General features: G+C 42.7%; 1 long non-coding RNA gene across 1 annotated transcript; it reads right to left on the bottom strand.

The window, feature by feature from the left end:
- Window positions 1–851: 851 nt before the first annotated feature.
- Window positions 852–1,976, bottom strand: LOC137158617 (uncharacterized). The gene is made up of 2 exons (XR_010921457.1): window positions 1,876–1,976; window positions 852–1,010 (listed from the first exon to the last, which is right to left on the bottom strand). It is a non-coding gene; the product is annotated as an uncharacterized lncRNA (long non-coding RNA).
- Between the last annotated feature and the right edge of the window lie 19,463 nt (window positions 1,977–21,439).

Here is a 21,439-nt window from a genome sequence, read left to right as displayed (position 1 = left end):
CCTCAGAAGCTTTACCATGCTCACACCACAAAGGTGGAAGATAAATTGTTGATCTATCCACACCACTCCCTTAAGGAAGCCAGGTAATGGAATGGAGTCAGCCAGCCACCCCAAAAAGCTATTTAAGGTGCTAGGAGGTTTCAAACCACTGGGCCTGTTTTCTCCACATTCCCTGCCCCGAGGAAGCACAATCAATCTGGGGAAGATGCAGATTCTTTGGAAAGAGCTGTTTATGAATTCATGTAGAAGTGCTGAGAAACTCCTTTGACCCTTTAACTCAAAATAGAAACGCAGGGGGAGTACAAACCCACATCACTGAAAGCCCTCATGAAGTTCAGAGAACCCCCTAGATACTGAAGCAATCGAGTCTTATACATCTCAACCACTCCCTTATACTGCAGCAGAAAACACCCGAGGGGACATGTAAACATAAAATCTATCATAGCCATAGAACATTTTTTAAATTGAGACTCAGATCCTCAACTGAGCTCAACTGGCATAGTTCTACTAACATCAATAATGTGATGCCCATTTACACCAGTTGAGGATCTGGTTGTGTACATTTTTCACAAGATAGTGAAGCTCCTAGAATGCTGTTTAGAAAAAAAGTACAACTGGACAAGGGTCTTGTTTGAGAACTAAATATTCATGACAGAGAATGTGCCCTTAACATCATTTTACAGACAATGAATAAAGACAAATCTAAATTATTTTATTTGAACTTTTATTTTTGTATGGTATTGTAATCATGTTGGAGAAAAGTTATAAATAGACTTTAAGAGCACTTTTGCTAAATTAAAGCTTAACTGACCTCTAGTGGTCAGTATTCAGAATTAAAGCTGTTGCACACGTTCTAGGCAAGAGGCATTTTCTACCTGATAAATTAGTCTTTGAAATGAGGATTCAGGGCTTTCTTCCTCCCCTTGTTTCTTTAGGAGACGGCTCTTTTCCTTCCTTTTCCATTGCAATCCTCCAACAATCCCAGGCCTTCCTCTGATGGTAGCAGGGATCTGTAGGACAAAGGTCAGGTCCTTACATTAAATTCTAAAGCTGATTGAAATTTTTTTAAAACACCTTGGTGGTCAACAAGTTTCTGTGGGAAGCACCAATTTTCTTCAGGTTTTTTCCACCAGAAAAATGAAAACTGAATTTCATTTTTTGGCAGGCATGAACTGAATAATTGTAGCTGGTGAAGTGAGAATTTGGGGTTTAATGGAAAACTCACCTGACCAGTCTAAGATTTGTGTTTTCCCAAAAACTAAATATTTGTAATAACCTCTCACCCCAAACAAAAGTATAATGGAAAAACATCAATATTCACCACAGGGAAGTATGTGACCCACCGTAGAGAACACCCTCATTGTAACTGGTTACTTGAGCTCGTATCTGCCACCTACCCCCCTCCCTTTCTTGTAGAAGAAGCAGATTCCAAAAGCTATACTTTATAAAAACATAAAGTTGTGTAAATGTATCTGTGGAGGTTATCAATATTGTTCAGTGAAATAAGGTAGCCGCCAATCTATGGGGAATGATAGTTAAGAATGATACTGGGACTTCGCTCTCATCCCTGCATCTGGGGCAGTACATAGCTGCTCTGACCCAAGAAAACCAACCGCCTGCTCCCCTCTTACTCCTGAGAGAAGTAACTTAGAACAGCTTATATCTCCCCCACCCCTGTGCCAGCAAGCAGCCAGCCCAGGCTCCACCCACTCCCCTTCTTCTCCACCCACCTGTTTGAGGTAATAAGCATTAGGGGCACAGGCCCTGCTCTCTGCCCTGAGCCACAATTCAAGGATCCTACCAAGATCTCTAAATTAGTGGATCTGATCACCACACTGGGACAAACCATCAACCACACTCAGTTCCATTTATCACCTGTGGACCTTCCTAGCCAGGGGGCAGGGTCAGCCAGGGGGACAGCTTGCCCTCTCACAGCCTTGTGCAGCAACCATAACAACGTTTACTTACATACTCCCTCTTTCCCCTCAGGCACTGGGGCCTTGCTTTATATCTTCCAGCTGGGAATCAGCCCCAATCAACAAGTGCTTCTCAGCTGGGTCAGCTGATCCCCAGCACCTGCCTGCTGGACTTCCCTCCAGCACAGGGTCAGCTGCTCCCTGGCTCTAAGAGGGCCAGACCATCCTGTTTGCAACTCCTTCCAAGAGTGGAGTTGGAGATGCACCAAGCCTCCCGCTCCCATGAAAAAAAGTCCATATTCATATGGGTGGCTCCAGACCAGTAGTGAACCGTAAATGCATATGGCTCCAGAGCCTTACCATCCTGTCAACCTAGGGTCTGTCTCTCCCATAGCATGCAATCACTTTAGAGAGGTGTGGTCAGTGACGAGGGAAGCAAATAGTACCTCAGGCCCTCAATGGCCCACTTTATCACTAGATACTTCTTCTCAATCCCTGCATAGTTTTGTTCCTAGCTTTCTGCTCAGGTATAAAATGGGGTGGTTCCTATCCTCAAACCCCTGCAAGATGACAGCTCCCTGTCCCTGGTCAGAAGCATCCATTTGCAAGATAGTCTTCGTTATAATCTGGGCTATGTAGTAATGGTGTGCTGCACTGGATCCACTTTATTTCCCCAAATACATCCATGTAGGCAGCAGTCCAATGCACCTTATAGGGCAGTGATCCCCAATGTGTGGGTCATGCCCCCCGAGGATTCGGGGGGGCACAGCAGGGCCCACGCCAGCCCCCATGGGGGTTGACAAGGGAGTGCCACCAAGCACCGCTCTGCCTCCAGCTCCACTCTGGCCCCGCCCCCAGCCCTGTCTCCAACCCTGCCGCCAGCTGCAGCTCTGGCCTCAGCCCTGACTCCAGCTCCTGGCCATAGCCCCCCGGCTCCCATCCCCAACCATGATCGAGGCCCAGCTCCCACCTCCCAGCCTCGGCCGCAGCCCCAGCCCAGCTCCCGGCCGTGGCCCCTATCTCTTGGGGGGCACAGACCATGTAATGGGGGACACGGACCTAAAAAGTTTGGGGACCACTGTTCTAGGGTGCTTTGTTGAGCAGAAGGTCCGTTAAAGGGGCTGTGATTCTCAAAAAATTGGGGCATGAACTGCCAGTCCCAGAAAAGATTTCATCTGTTGCTTTGCAGTGGGGACTGGAAATTCTACAAGGCTGTTTACCTTGTCTGTTAGGGGCATGATTCTCCCTCTCCCAAGACTTTATCCCAGGTATTTTGTTTCCACACAGCCAATCTGACATTTAGCTTGGTTGGCCATGAGGTCCGCTGACCTGAGGGCAATGTTCTAACTCACTGTAGATGCTCTAAGCAGGAAGTTATATAAACCATGACATCAGCAACATGGGCAACAGCATAAGCCCAGTGAGGTACAAGTATCTTATCTGTTAGTCTTTCAAATGTCGCCAGGGCCCTAGGCAGCCCCAATGGAAGGGTCTAGAATTGGTAGAGGCCATAAGGTGTGGCAAATGCAGTCAGTTCCCTGAATTTTGGGGTGGAGGGGAACTGCCAAAATCCCTTAGTAAAGTCTAAAGTAGTTATGTTTTGGACCGTCCCCAGCCCATCCATCAATTCAAGGCACATGTCATACATCAAATGAAGAAATGACATTTACTTTGCAGAAATAAATGGAAAACAAGACACTATAGTCTGGCTTCAGGACCAGCATGACTGTGAGATTCCACAGTTACTCCCATTTGAAGCATGCTCCGCAGCTCTTTCTTTACAGTGTCCCTTAACCACTCAGCTATCCAGAAGCAGACCTTCTGGATAGAGCGTTCAGGTTTAAGATGACCGTGGTGTTTGATCAAATGGGTTGGTTTGGGTTTGAAAGTAATAGTATCAGCAAAGTCTCCAACTGGCTCCCACAGCTTCTTGCTGTGTATTGGACAGATTTTCTCCTAGGGGTACCTCTTGTGTGGCTCTAGATTGTGTGTGGTCCTAAATCTAGCTCCTGTGTCATTGGATGGACAAAGCAAGTCTCTTGGGTTTTCCATGGCTTTAGTAAGTTGACATGGTATATTTGTGAGCCTTGTCACTTCTCTATCAAATGAATTCCATAGCCCACTTTCCAGTTGCACTTCAGAATCTGGAAAGGACCCTGTCATTTTACTAGTAACTTGCTTTCAAAGGAGGGGAAAGCAGCAAAAGCACTCTATCCCCCAACGGATAAACCCACAGATGCCATAAGCCCAGTGTTCAGTCCATTATATGGTTGACTGGCTAGGGCAAATGGCGTGCTAGGTGACCCTGCCCAGGACTCCCAGTACCTCCATTCTGAACTGGACGGGGATCTCTTGGTGAGGGTGAGCTGAGACAAACAGACCAGAGTGCTCCGAGCACAGCTTCTAGTCTCCAACCACAACTGGAACTATGAATTGCACTGCTACAGACTGGGGACTGACTAGCTAAGCAGCAGTTCTGCAGAAAAGGACCTGGGAACAAGTGGACAAGAAGCTGGAGATGAGTCAACAGTGTGCCCTTATTGCCAAGAAGGCTAATGGCATATTGGGCTACATTAATAGAAGCATTGCCAGCAGATAGAGGGAAGTGATTATTCCCCTCTATTTGGCACTGGTGAGGCCACATTTGAAGTATTTTATCCAGTTTTGGGCCCCCCCCACTACAGAAAGGATGTGGACAAATTGGAGAGAGTCCAGCGGAGGACAACAAAAATGATTAGAGCCTGGAGCACATGACTTATGAGGAGAGGCTGAGGGAACTGGGTTTGTTTAGTCTGCAGAAGGGCCAGCTGCGAATCAGTCCCAATCATTTGGTGCTGTTCAGATGACTCAGCTGACTGCCTACCGGGCTTTCCTCCAGAACAAGTCTAGCTGCTTCATGACCCCAATGGCTCCTACAGGTCAGACTGCCCTGTTAGTCACCCACAGGAATACGGGTTGTAATTTCGCTTGCTCTCCATGTTAGGCCCAGTCACAGTCTGGCACAAAGTAACTGTCAGAATGTAACAGCAGTCCAAAACTGGATTTTCAGGGTGCCTGAGGTGTCTCTGTTTGACCACTGAACTTTTAAAAAATGTTGAATTCTCAGATCCTTCTGGAGGGTGGCTGGGCTAAACTCGCTGGCCCCAGCCTGTTTCCCTCTATCTGCAATGATACAAGTTCCTCTTAAAAGGTCTTGTTTTTTGGACTTCAGTTAAGTCTTCCTTCCCACTTTAATGAGATGCTGGGTTAATACCACTTCTGCCCACTTGAGCCCAGAAAAGCTCTCCCATGATACACTGCGAAAGAATTCATACAGAGGCTAAGCTTTGTGCAGCACTGTGAACCATAGGATGTCCCCCCGCTAAGACTGAGCACGCACATGAGTGAATGCAGTGCCAGTGTGGACTCGGGTGAACAGATAGCAAGTGTGAAAAATAGGGCCAGGAGTGGGGGGTAATAGGCGCCTATATAAGACAAAGCCCCAAATATTCGGATTGTCCCTATGAAATTGGGACATCTGGTCACCCTAGTGTGGACACAGCAGCTCGACTGTTATTTTGCAGTGGGGCCACTCTCCCTCATGCTAGGCTAATGCAAGGGAAGTAACTGGAGCGTAAATTACTTGAGTTAGCTCTGCAATGTAAAGACACATTAAAATTCTGCTCTCTAACAGGTTTCATTTTAGAGAGTTTGCACTTTAAAATGTTTCTTTCTTTGAAAAACATCCAAATCAATTGTCCAGTCATCCAAATTCAGTTATAGGACCTGACGGAAGTTTTGCTAAAAGGTAATTTGAGGAACAGGGTGTTTTTCTCATATTGATTTATGTTTCCTATGTAACTCTGGTTACTATTCTTAAATAGAGTTTAATTCCAATGTTTATAGAAGAGATAAGACCTAAAACTGCGCATGATGAAAAGAATGTCTGGCCCAGGAGATAGGTAAAGAATTGTGGAGTTTCTAGCTGAGTGATTAGAATTCAGCCTAAGGTGGAAGTGACTGAAAGATGGTACTTACCTGACGTCTCTTCAGTGACTTGTAGGAAACAAATTGGTTGCCTCAGTTCAGATTCTAGTATCTTTGTTCCAAACTGGCACTCCTGCTTGTATTTTTAGCATAAGGCCAAGGGCTGAATAGGCATGTGGACTGAACAACCCTCTGACTCAGGGAACGTCTACACTAACAGCGAAAGTCGACCTATATTAGGTCGACTGTGGTGGTTCATGTCCACTCTACCCTCCTTGGGTCGATGGTGCGCATCCACACCGGGAGCGCTTCCACTGAGCTAAGAGGGGCAGTGTGGGAAGCTGAGAGCCTGGGTTCTGGCTGCCCCAGAGGCTCCCGGTCTCCTGGCAGGCTGCCCCCCCACCCCTCCACATTTCCCGCCAGGAACAGGGGAAGTTGCCCAGGGCTTCTCCCCTCCCCTTTCCTCACTGGGGGCTGGGGGAAGCTGCCTGGGCTTTTCACCCCAGCTCCCAGCTGAGGGCAGGCGGAGGGCCATCCGGGCTTCTCACCCCAGCTCCCAGTTGGGAGCATGGGGGGGGGGGGAGCCATCTGAACTTTCTTGTCAATTTCACAGCCCCTGCTGTGAAATTGACAAGGCAGCCAACAGCAGAGGTAAGGGACACTGCATCATCCTAACTACACCAATATAAGCCTTACGCCTGTCCTGGAGGTGGAGTTATGATGTTGGTGTAGTAGGGCGGTTACATCAGCAAGAGGAAGGCTTTAGTGTAGACACTGACATAATTAGGTTTATGTTGACCTAATTGTATAGTGAAGACCAGCCCTCAGTCTCTCTCAAACAGGGTCAGCCCAGAGTGGGAATGTTTGCACTGCCTCTGTATCTGTTTCTTAATGGCCTGATCCAAAGCTCATTGAAGTCAGTAGAAAAACGCCCACTGACTTCAGTGGGCTTTGGAACAAGCCTTAGATGAAAGACTTCAATCTTGCCGGCTGTCAGTCTGGCACCTTTTTATGAATATTGGCGTTTTTAAAAACTCAAGAAAATAGAAGTGTTCAAAGTGGACCCTGGATGTCTAATATTTTTCTTGTGACTAGGTCTCATACACTGCGTTGTGCTCGTACAAAGCCACAATATATTTTTTTTTAATTGCTTTGACGTGTGCTTAAAAAGTTCCAAATCAAGTCACAGTGATACTGTATAAAAATAGCTAAAATGGAAAATCATCAACAAAAAATGTTAAAATACTAAACACTAAATGATCTATGTTATTATTCCCAGCGTGATTAATGCACTGGCATTTTCCCAACCTGTTGTAATTTAATAGTCCATATTTTTCTATAACAAAATCAAATATTATTTCATTATAAAAATCTCTGTGCTTGTTAACAAAAAAATCCAAATTAACTGTCAACATATGTTACTTTCACTTTTTCAAATTAGAGTACACAAAATAGCTCTAATTGGTTTCCTGATTAATAACTGGATGGTAAGCAAGAGAATTACATTAAGAACAATTTCCAGTTTGCACTGGTTAGAAGGAAGTAAAAAAATAATTTTTCAACAGGGACCACATAAATCTACAGAACCCCTTTTTAATTTTTTATAATACTGTGAAAATATGCAAGGCATCACATTGTAAAATGCTGGTTAGGTCACTGGAACAGGATGAATAAATACTGTTTGCCATATGAAATTGGTCAGTTAAATGAAGATCACAAAATTGTTTGTTGCTATATAAGGCTCATTTTTGTTGTAAAAAGAGCAATTTTAATTTACAGGGGCTTAAGGCAATTTTCCATCTAATTTTATGTTTTATAATGTCTGCTAAAACACTGGTGCCTTATTAGTTTGTGTGGTCGAATATATATTGTTTTCAAATTTCAAGGCCATTGGTTCATCCTGAACAAATGAAAACAGGCTTTCTTTTTTTTTCTACATGGTAAAAACATGCAGATCACATCAAAGCAAGACTAAATTCATGCTATCTTGGGTATTTATACTGATACATGGACAGCTCCATGATTTATTTGGGGGCAGGGATTACGGCTCAACTTCACTGATCAAAAGCAACAATCCTTCCTATGCCAATCTCATTTGTGCAATCTCAGCACTAAACCTCTTGAAAGCGGCGTCAGGGAATTGAATGATGGAACAAAGGAACATCTGGATGGACATACAGCATCATTTCTAGACCCCAAAAAACTTTAAGTAATCACAGGGTTGAGGCACATGGCTAACACTTATACCTCGTCATGACCAGATATAACCAAAGGTTTTTCTTCATTCTGTAAATCAGGATCTATAATTCTATATCTGTAAACCCGGAAGATATCAGTTTATGGAAAACTGAAACCACTGAACTCTCTTTCCTTCAGCCACAAAGATGACCAAATGCCATCTTGTGTGCTCAAGCTCAATGCCTATATCAGTTCTTGACTATGTCTCTATGGGGAAGGGCCACAAGCAGAGCAATTAGACATCAGCCCATACTCGAAAATGCTCATGGATTCCTTTGGCACCTATAACAAGTGTCCTTCTGCCAATTCTAACCCTTCATGAAGTTTCCTTCATGAATGTAAGTTGCACTGCTGACAAGTCTTTTTGTTGGCTCTAACTAAACTGTTCTGCATCAACTTTAAATTTCTCTTTCCTTCTTATTTAGAAACATGGGACATGTTCAGATGGTGGAGGCCAGGAAGGCAATCTGTTTTCCCTCTCCTCATTCATTCCATTTTCTCTCTTTCTTCAGTTCTCTCATTCTTTCCCCCTCTTTTCTCTTGCAGTGCCCACCCACCCTTCCATCCCTACCTCTTTCACTCCTTTATTTGCTCTTATTTTCAGGATTGACTTTGTCTGGAAACAGGGTACCATGTCATCTCCAACAGGGCAACTTGGCAGTCAGCTTTTAATGTTTTATTTCTTCATCACATATGCTGTGTTTCCAGAAGCAGAGATTTTTCTAGTTACCATGAAGAGGAGGAGGATGGGGACACATCCCCTACCTGGCTTTCAGGCAGGAGGAACCACAACTTCATTCCCCTCTTGCCCCTATCAACTTTGATCAGGTGGTGGAATGAAGGGAGGGAAGGGAAAGTTATTCCATACACACCCTATTTCCCACCTTCCTATGGGGCTGCCTAACAGCTGATGAGCAAAGATTCCCTAAAAAAGGCAGTGCCAGACTCAGCCAGCAGGGGCTGCTAGAGAGAAGAGTCACACCTCCCTTCTACTAACTCTACTCACAGTGGCTCTTGGGAGGAGCAATGGACCCCTACCTGCTCCTGGTCCAATCTGTGGAAGGCAAGTACTGCTGGGAGGAGAGCAGACACCCCCTAGTGGGAACACTTGACCCAGCAGAGGGCAGAGCAGAACAGAGATGGACTCAGAACCTTGAGAGGGGCACAGAGCCCTGGGAGGAGAGCACTATACCTGGGCATGGACACACACACACACACACACACACACAAACACACATACAGATTAAATGAAGGATGTGGTGCTAGCTGCCCCAGCCCGTGTTTAGTCAGTTGGGGAGAGAATCAGGGCGAACTAAAAGTCCTGTCAGTGGTTTGACTAAGGAATCCCCTTTATATGCTTCACAACCGGAGGAATCCTGTTTCCTCCTCCACAAGGGAATACTGTAGCCTTATCCTTTTTGTGCCAGAGTTTCCCAATCTGAAAACTGGCAATAACACTTCCCTGCAATGTGGATGTTGTTCACCCGTGGAGTGAAAATGGCTTTGAGATGGGAGGAGTTGCAGAAGTACAAAGTATTGATATAGATATCACAGCTAGCATTATCAGAGGCAATGGTCTCCTGAAATTCTCTCCTTCCTCCCTGATCACAGAAATAGAACTGTATAAACATTTAAACAATTGAGGCTTTAATTTTTTAGCTAACTAGGGTTTATTGTCATGCAGAATAATTGAAAAGGCAGATTTTTTCCCTTGGCAAGAAAATTCTTGGAGCCGCGTGTAAACAGACCTTCTTGTGGTATTAATATTACCCCATTTAGGCTGAAGCAGTGCAAACAGAGACACATAAAACTGTGCTCCTAAAAAAATGTAGTGTGGCAATAAATACTTCTACTGCTTTTAATTTATACTGTTTGCAACTTTGCCCCATTGCACAAAAGTGATCCCGGAACACAAGCTAAGTTATATAAAGGTTACTGGAGCCATCAAATGCTTATAAGAGTGATCATTTTTGTTCCCATTAATTTAGCCTGTTGCCCCTCACACTTCTTTAGGGTCCTTTTCAGATTTTATAACAGTTACAACTAAAGCTGTAGAAAAGCAGCCTTTTTTTAAAAGCCCAGGCCCTTGGATATGTCCACACTGCAATAAAACACCCGTGGCTGGCCCGTGTCAGCTGACTTGGGAACTCAGGCTGCAGGGTTATAAAATTGCAATATGGATGTTTGGGCTTTGGCCTGAGCCCTGAACGTCTACATTGCAATTTTATAGCCTCACAACCTGAGCCCTGCAAGCCCAACTCAGCTGACCTGAGCCAGCCGTGTGGGTTTTCCTGCAGTGTAGATATACCCTTCGTTTTCAGCACCACCTCTTCTATGTGCCAGCAGAAGGTCACCAGGCTGTAGAATTGGTACATCTCCATTATATAAGGGAGGGGGGGCTGTGTGTATCACCTCCTAAAAGCTGACTTGGCCTTTTGGAAAGATTTGACCTGAGAGTGTATAAAGATACATCTTGTGGCCTACTAGCTGTGTTTCCAGAAGCAGAGATTTTTCCAGTTACAAGGCAATACAAGAAGCCTGGTCTAGTGTTCAAAAGGTATCCAGAGCTGAGAGATTTGAGTGCCAGTCTCAGCTCTGCTATAGGCTGTGTCTTCACTGCAGAAAATATGTGGGGTGTTTTGTTTTTTTTTACTTTGAGATAGACAGATTTCTTGATGTAAAACCTACTGAAGACAAGACACTGACGTTTTTACTTAGATGCCAAGGTAAACCCCAGGTCGGGGGTTTACTGTTGACCTAATTTAGCTAAATTTACCCAGGCCTTTTTTGCAGTGAAGGCATAGCATCAGGCTTCCTTTATGTCCTTGGGTAAGTCAGTGGGATCTCTGGAAACCTTGGCCCCTTAGAAAAAAATCAAGCCACACTTATTTTGATGCCTGTATAAAGATTGAAGTACCCAACATTTCTAATATTGCATTCAAAATTCAGGTATCAAGTTCCCCAAAATCAGGAGATCAGCTTAGAAATGAGATTTTTTAAAATAATGAATTTGGGGGTCTTTTATTTGCTTTCAGGTTTTAGAGTCACAGGGTTCATGTTGTCAAGCTTTGTGCTAGAAACTTGCTTTTTTTTAAAAAAAAGGGGGGGGGAGTGAAATTCTCAAATGATTATATGACTGCAGGAGCAGGGACTTTAAGAAAATCACCAAACAGTGCGATTTCACAATAAAAGAACAAGAGTTGGCAACAATGGACATCACTGAAAATCAATTTTGAACTATAGAGAGAAAAGATGGATGATGTAATATATTTTATTGGCCATTTATTTAGTGCCAGAGACAAGCTTTCAAGCTTACACGGAGTACCACATAAAATTTTGAACTATCATAGTTATAATGTGTTAGGCAGAGTCCCGTGGAAAAGTAGTACATGATGTTGTAATTAACGACTGTCAAAATGCATACACATGTAGGGGCTGAATTAAGATTATATGGGCAACCTACATTCTGACACTTCCTAATATTTGAGCGCTTGACTTTGCAACCTCAATCATTTTCTTTTAACAGTTTAAAACTAGGTAGATAGATGTGGCTACTTATAAGTAAAACACCAAAAATAGTTATCAAAAACAGTTTACAATTCTAACCATTAAAAAGTTGTAAATAATAAATTAATGTAATGTAAATACATATTTAAATATGCTTTTATTGAATGAATCTTACAAAAGTCTAGGCATTTGAAATCTAATATTAGACATTCCAGGAACAACCTTAACTTAGACTCACCAGAATATAGCTACCAAGAAATATAGTGCTTCTGTTTTTGTTATGGAAGAACAGTGGGAAAAAAACATAAGCACTTGCTTAATTGTATAGAACTTGGTCCAGCACCCATCAAAGTCAGTGGAAAGACTCCCATTGACTCCAAAAGGCATCAAATCAGGCCCATAGAGCACTAATATGTCTGTCTCTAATAGATTTTGCCTCAGGATTATCCTTCCATTGTATACATCTTCTGAATACTATTTTAATCAGCAAAGTATGTAAGTATTACACAAAGAGCACTCTTTTGTGTCCAGTGTTGAATTATCGAGAGGTAACTAATAAGTACCTTCCTTCAGTACATCTTCTAGAAAGCTATGTATATAATATATTCTCATTTCCATACTGTTTAATATTATAGGCTTTTTAATTGTAACATTCTTGGTATTTTTTCTAGCGTTCATTGCTTACTGAAGGAACCAATGATTCTAAATTACCAATTATTTTTGTTTGAGAATTTCCTTGTTTTTAAGTTGCATTAAAAGCATAAATGTGACTCCTGCAGGATTTACAGGATCTGCATGGTGCTCCTGCAAGCTTTGGACTTCGGTACATAAAGCTTTTTTCATTTGCAAGCTCTAGTTCTCCTTTTGTTCCAGGCTTCCATTCCTTGTTCAGACAAAAACAAATATGAGGTCTTTGCAATTACAGTTTTGTGCATCATTGTTTCTTAGTTATATGCTTAAAATTCACTTTTTAAAAATCTAGCCCTAGATGCTGGCTCTGAAAATTAGGGATCTGTGATGGGATGTACTCCCCGCACCGACCCTGAGAGAGTTGAATTAGACCAGGATGGCCCAATCAGCAGATGGGGGAAGATTTAGGCTGTGTGGAGAGTACCATTTAGAAGGAAGCTCACCTGTGTGGAAATGGGTGGGACATCTATAAACGCAGGAGGCTGGCAAATGTTGGCAGCAGGGAGGAAGTTTGTAGTCCCTCTCCCTCAAGTAAGGGAGAAGGAAGAGGAAATCACAGTCTGACCTGGATGGAGTACCGAGTCACAAAGCAGCCGTACTGTGACTCTGTGAGCAAAAGGAGAGTTGCAATGGTGGAAGAGAGGAAAGAGGGCACTGAACTGGGTGGAGCTAATCCCCAGAATTGCCAGAAGAGGATGCCAGCCAGTGGTGAGTAGAGCACCCTGTGACAAAAGACAGCTCACGAAGTGAGTGCAGAAATGCAGGCATGTCTGTCTGAGGCAAAAAGAAAGCTGCTGGACCAGGGCAATGCACTGTGTGGTGCACTTTGCTGATCCTCTGAGCTGGAGCAATTTATGTATCTGCTAGTCACTTTGCAGCTGGGATCACTCTTTGTCCTTAAAACCATACCCCAATGGGGGTGGGGTGTGCAGTCTGGCATATTATCTGTGTATCTCACCTAGCGCACAGTTGAATACCATTGAGATGTACTACGTGGCAGCCAAACCATGCTTGTGTGGGATTTTGTAGCTGCCTGAACCCCTTTTCTTGCCTATGGAGCAACACGAGCCAGGGCAGGATTTATGCCTGTGTATGGAACAACAAATATTCAAAGACCAAGACTAAGTGAATATGATACAAACAGGCAAAAAGAGGAAAGCAAAACTTCAGCATAGATCAATGGTGATGAGGTCAATGAAGCTGGTTGGTTGTTAGGTTTTGGCTGTGTGAATAAAGGACTTTTGACCAGTTAGACAGTGCTTTATTCTAACAAGGTTACTGTTATATCCCTGTGCCACCCAGTTTGTAAGCATAAACCCAGGAATAAAATGACACTTTTTGCAAGTTACTATATAATTTTCAATGGCCAAATGCCAACTGGCTGCTAATTGTTATTGCAATGAAACTAGAAACAACCCTCTTGGTGTGACTACATTGACTGACTGACTGTTATATTCTCCCCTGAAATACTTCAGGAGCTGCAATTAACTGCAGAGTCAAACAGCATGCTCAGGCCATGCCTACACCGCAGGGACTATAGTGGCATATCTACTGCACTGAAGCTATGCTGCCATAAACCCAGGGTGCAGATGCAGCTTACGAAAACTAAAGTGCTTTTTCCTTTGCTGTAAGAAGCACCTCCCTGAGCAACAGTAGCTAGGTTGATAGAAGCATTACTCTATTACCCCAGCTGTATCCACACCAGGAGATAGATCGGCATATCTACGGGGCTCAGGGTTGTGGACAGCTATGTTGCATTGCATTGCATTGCTATGCTGAATTTTTAGTGCAGCCCAGGCCTCAGATTCATCCACAGCTCTCACTGAAGTGAATAGGAGTCATGTGCATGCAGCTGAGTGCAGGAGTTAGTCCAAACCACAATGAACAGTTTGGAAAGCTTTCGTAGCTGAGATTTATAGTTTGGGTGGCTGAAAGGCTAATTATTTATTCATTCAGCCCCTCTGGGTGCCCACATCATTTTCCAGAAGATGGTGTAAACAGTTCAGTAGGGGCCTGAGCAAATTGGGGAGAATGGGGAAACAAGTGGTGGGACAGGGATGGTTAAGAGCTTGAATTATCACCAGCCCTACCAAGGATACCACACACCCAGATAGCTGCCACTCACTACAGAGATTATAAACCTCTTGTGGCAGGGAGTGTCTTTTTGGCCTGTGTTTGTACAACACCTAGCACAGTGGGGTCCTGGTCCATGAGTGGGGCTCCCTGGAGCTACCACTATACAAATAAATCCTCATAATCATCATGACAAGGGCACCACTCACTCAGCAGACTCAATCTGAGTCGCCAGTGCCCTCCCTTTTACCCCTCCCCCCTCCATTCAGAACAGACCCAATGCGGTGAATGTTTGTTCTTAGCTCAGCTTTCTTCCCCGCACAAATCCCACTGCTAAAACAGTCAACGTAAGATGAAAGGTTCCTCTGAAACACAGATGTCGTTTTTACTTTTGCAGAGGGCTCTCTGTAGGACCCACTGTTGCTTGGAGGTTTTTTAGAAAAGAAAAGGTTACACTGCTGAGTCTAATACACACGCATCGACAAGGTCCCCCTTCAACACACTAGCCTTATAGTATATTGCCTCAGGTACCCAGACCCTCTGAGGACTATCTCTAGCCATTCAGAGTGGTGAAAAAGAAAAGACATAATGGGGACATCAGTGAGGAGATATTGCATAGTTCCTCTGTTCCCTACCCTAAACATCGCCAAGGAAACACACTTCCCTTTCTTAGTCTTCCAGCACCCAGCAGTTGTCCGCAGGGCCCCAATATAAGTGCCAAGAGTTCCACTGGAAAAGGTGAGGGAAAGTTAATGAAGCAAGGAGTTGGCCCTCCTGGAGATGACATCAGAAATGGGCTCCCTACACCCCAGCTCCTTACCTTCTTGAGCACCACCTCACAAAAGGGAGCAGCACTTGTCAAAATAGCCCTCTGCAATCCCACCACCCCTGGATCAGTCAGGCAGGGGCTCAGGGGGATGATTCTGACTCCCTGCCATGCTCCCTTTATGCATAAGGATGTAGAAGGGAAGAGCAAAGCAGTGCATGGCCCTGGCCTATCATAGTGCATGTGCTTCCTCATGCAGGACAGATTCGTGCTAGGCAAGAGTGGGAAAAATCAAACAGATTAATAGAGGTCATGTTCCCCAGAGATCCTGACCTTATACAACTGTGGCAATGAGAAGTGCATCCTAGACTGTGCCAAGATGTGGGATAAGTACATCAGTCACACAATCTTGGAGGCTGATTGCCATCTTTTATTAATTTCAGGCCTAAGGATAAGGCTATGGTAACTCCATTACTTTCAGTAGAATTACTCCCACTTAATTCCAGGATTTGACCCAAAGACTTGATTCTTAATCACTGTTTAAGGCCCCTTAGCACAGCTCAGGCAATGTAAAAAGGCCTTAGATTGAGTGTAAATCTAATTTGCACTCATATGAAGGCTGCTTTACACTACCAGCCGTGTAATGCAGCCTTCATGTAAACAAGAACCAGGCACAATATGTTTATCATTCTGCAAATGTCTCTCCAGATACAAGAGGTCCAGTTTCAAATCACTGAGTAATTTTGAAGTGAAGAGTAGCATTTTCCAGTCAAGTGACGGACTTGCTTTAGAAATATGGAGTCTCCCAGCAAAGTCTCTCAATTAAATGTTTTAAAGTTAATACGCCATCACAGGCATGAAATAAGAGCAGTCATAGTTCACTGCTTCTTATAAACTCTTGTAACAAACTGTCAAACTATGCTGAGAAATTCCCTTAAAAACATACAAATATAATTATTTTAGATAAATATTCAAAACACCCCTCCTGAAACATCCATTCCAAATCAATTTCCTGTTATGATGGCTTAATCACCCTGGGTCTAATCCACAGCTTGTTGAAGTCAGTGAGAAGACTTTCATTGACTTCAGTGGACTTTGAATCATGCTCTATATCCACAGTTTTAAATGACCAATTCTAGCAATCTGTTCTTACAGCATGTGTGGTAGTGTTTATTCACATTAATCACACAAAAATCAAATGATAGCAATAAATTACCTGACATCAAATTTTTCTTAACTTGGTTAATAAAAATCTCATACTTTCATCTGTGCTTTCAATAAAGGCTCGCGTGTATAATGGTAAATCTTTTGTCATTAATATGATTATTGTCTACTATTTGTTTTACAGTAGCACCCAGCAAACTGAATCAGAATTAGGACCCAGTTGTGCTGGACATTGTACAAACACAGAGTAACAGATGGTCCCTGCCTCAAAGATTTAAGGCTCCAATCCTGCAAACACTTCCACACATGCTTAATTTTACTATTGGGAATGGTCCTGTTAACCTCAATGGGACAACTCACTCTAGTGAATTTCAGCTCATGCATAAGTATTTGCAGGAACAGTGCCTAGTTTAAAGCAAGATGCAAATGGAGGTAATTAACAACTGGAGGTAATGCGGAAAAGAGGATGAAGGTAATGATAGGAACTTGTAGTTTTGTAGACACAATGTACAGGTTTCAAGGCAAAACAAAGAATATTAATGTGATTATTCATCTCTGCTGGCTCCATGCCTAGCCATCATATACTCTTCACCAATTAAAAACTTCATGAAAAGAACAATTAGAAGGAAAACAAGGATTTCTGAACATAAGTCACAGAAAAACAGACAAAAATCTAATATACTCTTCAACTAATTCCTCAGGGTCAATTGTGCCATTAAGACACAGTCCTGTATTATCATTAATCATTCATATTTTGATAGCAGCTAGAAGCCCCAGTCATGGATTGGGACCCCATTGTGGTAGGCATTGTACAAACACAGAGCAAAAAGGTGGTCCCAGCCCTAAAGAGCCTACAGAGATAAGATGGTGAGGTAATATCTTTTATTGGTGAGAGAGACAACAGAAGCTGGTCCAATAAAAGATATTACCTCACCCAACTTGTCTCGCTAATATCCTGGGACCGACACAGCTACAACTGCATTGCAAACAACTAGAGTCTAGCAGTGGGGCTCTGCATTGGCCCAAGAGAAGCACTGAAAGACATTCTGCTGAGGAAGGTACAAACACCTAAAGAGCTCCCAGACCGAGAAGGCAGACACTTTATGCAAACGTATTTCAGTCTATGGTTTGTTTGCAAACTATTTGCTTAGATTGCATCTTTAGGTATTGCCCATTCAGTCTTTGTGGTGCATAGTTGGTTACCCAAGCACAGTTGCCAACCCCAAGCACTCAATAATCATCTGTCAGGACCCAAAAAGTCATAAGATTGACTTAATAATCATGAGATTTTAAAAATAATAAATTTGGGGGGGTTTCTGATTTAGCCTTCTTGATTTAGCACCTTTAGGGGTTACAGTTTCATACTTGTTTCCACAACCACAAGGGCTAGATTTTTAAAGTAAAAGCTGAGATTCTGGTAAACTCACAAGACTCCAGGGTTTAGGGCTATAGGAAAAACACCAAATATCATGAGATTTGCAATAAAATCAGGAGAGTTGGCAACACGGCCTAAATCACATGATATTATTTCTGCTCTCTGATTAGATGATAAAAACATTTGCAAGCAGAAAGAGGAAAATCAAAGAGACTTCAAGATGGCCATGCAAACATATCTGGGGAGCACCTTCCTGCAAACACATATTCACATGAAAATTTTCAAGAATGTTGCTTTCTGCCCATATTACTTGTGAACCAAAACTAGTTTGTACTAATATTTGTGTGAAATGAATAAAAAAGGGACAAGAGAACTGTCTAGCCAAATTTGTACTGTTAACTCAAACAAATGTTTGTGCCTACTGCTGTGTAGAATTCACTTAGCTTGAGACCCGACAGGGTCCCTCTAATGAGATGGTTTAATACACAGTTTAATACAAACAAATACTGCATAGCATTTACATGATTTTACAATAGCTGCTATATAAAGATTTCATTTCTAATCGCATTTGTAAATCACACATACAGCATGTCAAAAATAAATAAATAAAATAAATGGGAAAGTGAGGAACTTGAAAGCCAACATTGCTACAGCAGAATTTTAATTGCCTAGCAAGAAATGTGTTTGGGTCAGTATACAGAAAAACAGCTTGGATAGTTTAAGAGTTACTGAATTCCCCTAATAACTCTCATTGTTAACGCACAGTAAAAATACACAACCATTATTGCCAGCAATAATATCAGATGTTTTTATTATCCAGTTTAGGAACATGCCTAAAACAGACTGTAGCAGGGAAAACTACATGAGCTGGGGAAGCAGAGCAGGACTCCCATGGGTGGAGGCAGCCCCTGGGAGACACAGGATTATCCTCTGGAGCAGCTGAGAATGGTGGTTTTTCTAAATTAAAACTTTCAAAACACTGGGGGGGGGGTTGTTTTTAAATGGTAAAGTATTATTCATTATTGCTCCCATTTGTATTATCAGAGTCCCTAGGAGCCCAGCCATGGACCAGGACCCTAGTGTGCTAGGCACTGCACAGACACAGAACACAAAGATGATCTCTGCTCCAGAGAGCTTACAGTCACAGCAGTGATTCAGACCCTTTGATTCCAGAAAGGGAGGACTGCACCTTTAGACTGTCACCAAGCTAAAGGTTTACCCTATGGAAAGATGTGTGTGGCATTTAGGAATGTTCCAAATACCTTTACAGCTTTAGAGAGTCTTTCAGCCAGACTTCCTGGAAGGCCTATCGAAGTTCTTATGTTGTGCACATGACTTCAGATCAGCCTTACAAGCTTATTTGTAAGGTAGGTAGACAGGCCCCTGTGTATTCTAAAGCCAGGGAATTTCACATGGAAATCACCTCTTGTCACAGAATTGTGCTCCTGAATCTCAGCTTTTATTTTTTTTAAAGCATGGTTAGAGGATCATACGGTGATAAATAGCCAACATGGATCTGTCAAGAGCAAATCATACCAAACCAACTAAATTCCCTTCTTGGACAGGGTAACCAACCTCGTAGATGGGGGAAAGCAGTAAAAATGACCTTCTTGGTCTTTAATAAGGCTTTTGACAGTCCCACATGACACTCTAACAAATTAGGGGAATGTGGCCTAGATTAAATTTCTATCAAGTGGATGCACAACTGGTTGAAAAAACACTCAAATTTTGAAAGAAAAGTAGTTAAGGACAGAGGTTAATGGTAATTGGGATAAAATACAACATGGTTTTCCAAAAGCTTGATCATGCCAGATCAATCTGATCTCCTTCTTTGAGAAAATAAATTGATTTTTTTAGACAATGGAAATGCAGTAGATCTAATCTACTGGGATTTCAGTAAGGCATTTGATACAGTTCCACATGGGAAATTATTAGTTAAATTGGAGAAGATGGAAATTAATATGAGAACTGAAAGGTGTATAAGGAACTGGTTAAAGGGGAGACTATAACAGGTCATGCTGAAAGGAGACTGTCAGGCTGGTGGGAGATTACTAGTGGAGTTCCTCAGGGATTGGTCTTGGGACCAATCTTATTTCACTTTTTTTTTTTTTTTACTGACCTTGGCACAAAAAGTGGGAGTGTGCTATTAAAATTTGTAGATGACAAAGTTGGAAGGTATTGCCAATACTGAGGAGGACCTGACTATCATACAAGAAGATCTGGATGACCTTGTAAACTGGAGTAATAGAAATGGGGTTAAATTTAAGTGCAAAGTGCAAGTTCATGCATTGAGGGACTAACAACAAGAATTTTTGCTATAAACTGGGGTCTTATCAATTGGAAGTGACAGAGGAGGAGAAAGACTTGGGTGTACTGGTTAATCACAGTATGACTGTGAGCCGCCAATGTGATGCAGCAATGAAAAAGGCTAACAAAGTCCTAGGATGCATCAGGCCAGGTATTTCCAGTAGAGACAGGAAAATGTTAGTTGCACTATACAAGGCCATGGTGAGACCTCCTCTGGAATACTGTGTGCAGTTCTGGTCTCCTATGTTTAAGAAAGATGAATTGAAACTGGAACAGGTGCAGAGAAGGACTACTAGGATGATCCAAGGAATGGAAAACTTACCTTATGAGAGGAGACTCAAAGAGGTAGGCTTGTATAGCCAAACCAAAAGAAGGCTGAGGAGAGATATGATTGCTCTATATAAATACATCAGAAGGATACATATTAGGAAGGGAGAGGAGTTATTTAAGTTAAGTGCCAAAGTGGACACAAGAACAAGTGAACATAACTGGCCATAAACAAGTTTAGTCTTGAAATTAGAAAAAGGTTTCTAACCATCAGAGGAGTGACGTTCTGGAACAGCCTTCCAAGGAGAGCAGTGAGGTCAATAAAACCTAACTGGCTTCAAGATTGAGCTTGATAAATTTACGGAGAGAATGGTATGATGAGACTGCTTACAATGGCACATAGCCGATATGCAACTGCTAGCAGCAAATACCTCCTATGGCTGGTGATGCCAGGGAAGTCTCTGAGTTACTACAGAGAATTCTTTCCCAGGTGTCTGGCTGGTGGGTCTTGTCCTCATGCACATGATCTAACTGATCACCATATTTGGGGTTGGGAAGGAATTTTCCCCCAGGGCCAAATTGTCGGAGACCCTGAGGGGTTTTTACCTTCTTCTGTTACAGGAAACACAAGTCTCTTGCAGGTTTAAATTAGTGTAAATGGTGGATTTTCTATAACTTGAAGTCTTTAAATTGCGGTTTGTGGACTTCAGTAACTCATCCAAAGGTTAGAGGGTCTATTACAGGAGGGGTGAGTAAAGTTCTGTGGCCTACAATATGCAGGAGGTCAGACTAGATGATCATGATGGTCCCTTCTGACCTTAAAGTCTATGAGTCTATAAAGTAAACCATTGCCAGCTTGAACTATTATCCCCATGTTACAGATGGGGCAGCAAGGAATCTTAAGACTAAAGGCTTGTCTACATGGGGAAACTTACCAATAGGACTATATCTGTATGATTATATTGTTGTGGTATAGATTCCTGTGTCACCACTCTTACACCAGAAGAAGAATGCCTTTTTCCAGTTTAGTCTGTGTCACTTTGAAAGTAATTTAAGCTACAGAGGAAAAAGCACTCTTATTCTGGCAGATGTATGTCAAGACAGGGAGTTATAGCAGTATAGTTCTGATGGTAAGTTTCTCCATCTAGCCAAGCCCATAGTAATTTGTCT

This window comes from Emydura macquarii, unplaced genomic scaffold (assembly GCF_026122565.2).
Source record: "Emydura macquarii macquarii isolate MOO-44397 ecotype Brisbane River unplaced genomic scaffold, CSIRO-AGI_Emac_v2 contig_1768, whole genome shotgun sequence".
Classification (NCBI taxonomy): domain Eukaryota; kingdom Metazoa; phylum Chordata; order Testudines; family Chelidae; genus Emydura; species Emydura macquarii.
The sequence above is the reverse complement of the archived record's forward strand: the minus strand, read 5'-3'. Positions and strand labels throughout refer to the sequence as shown.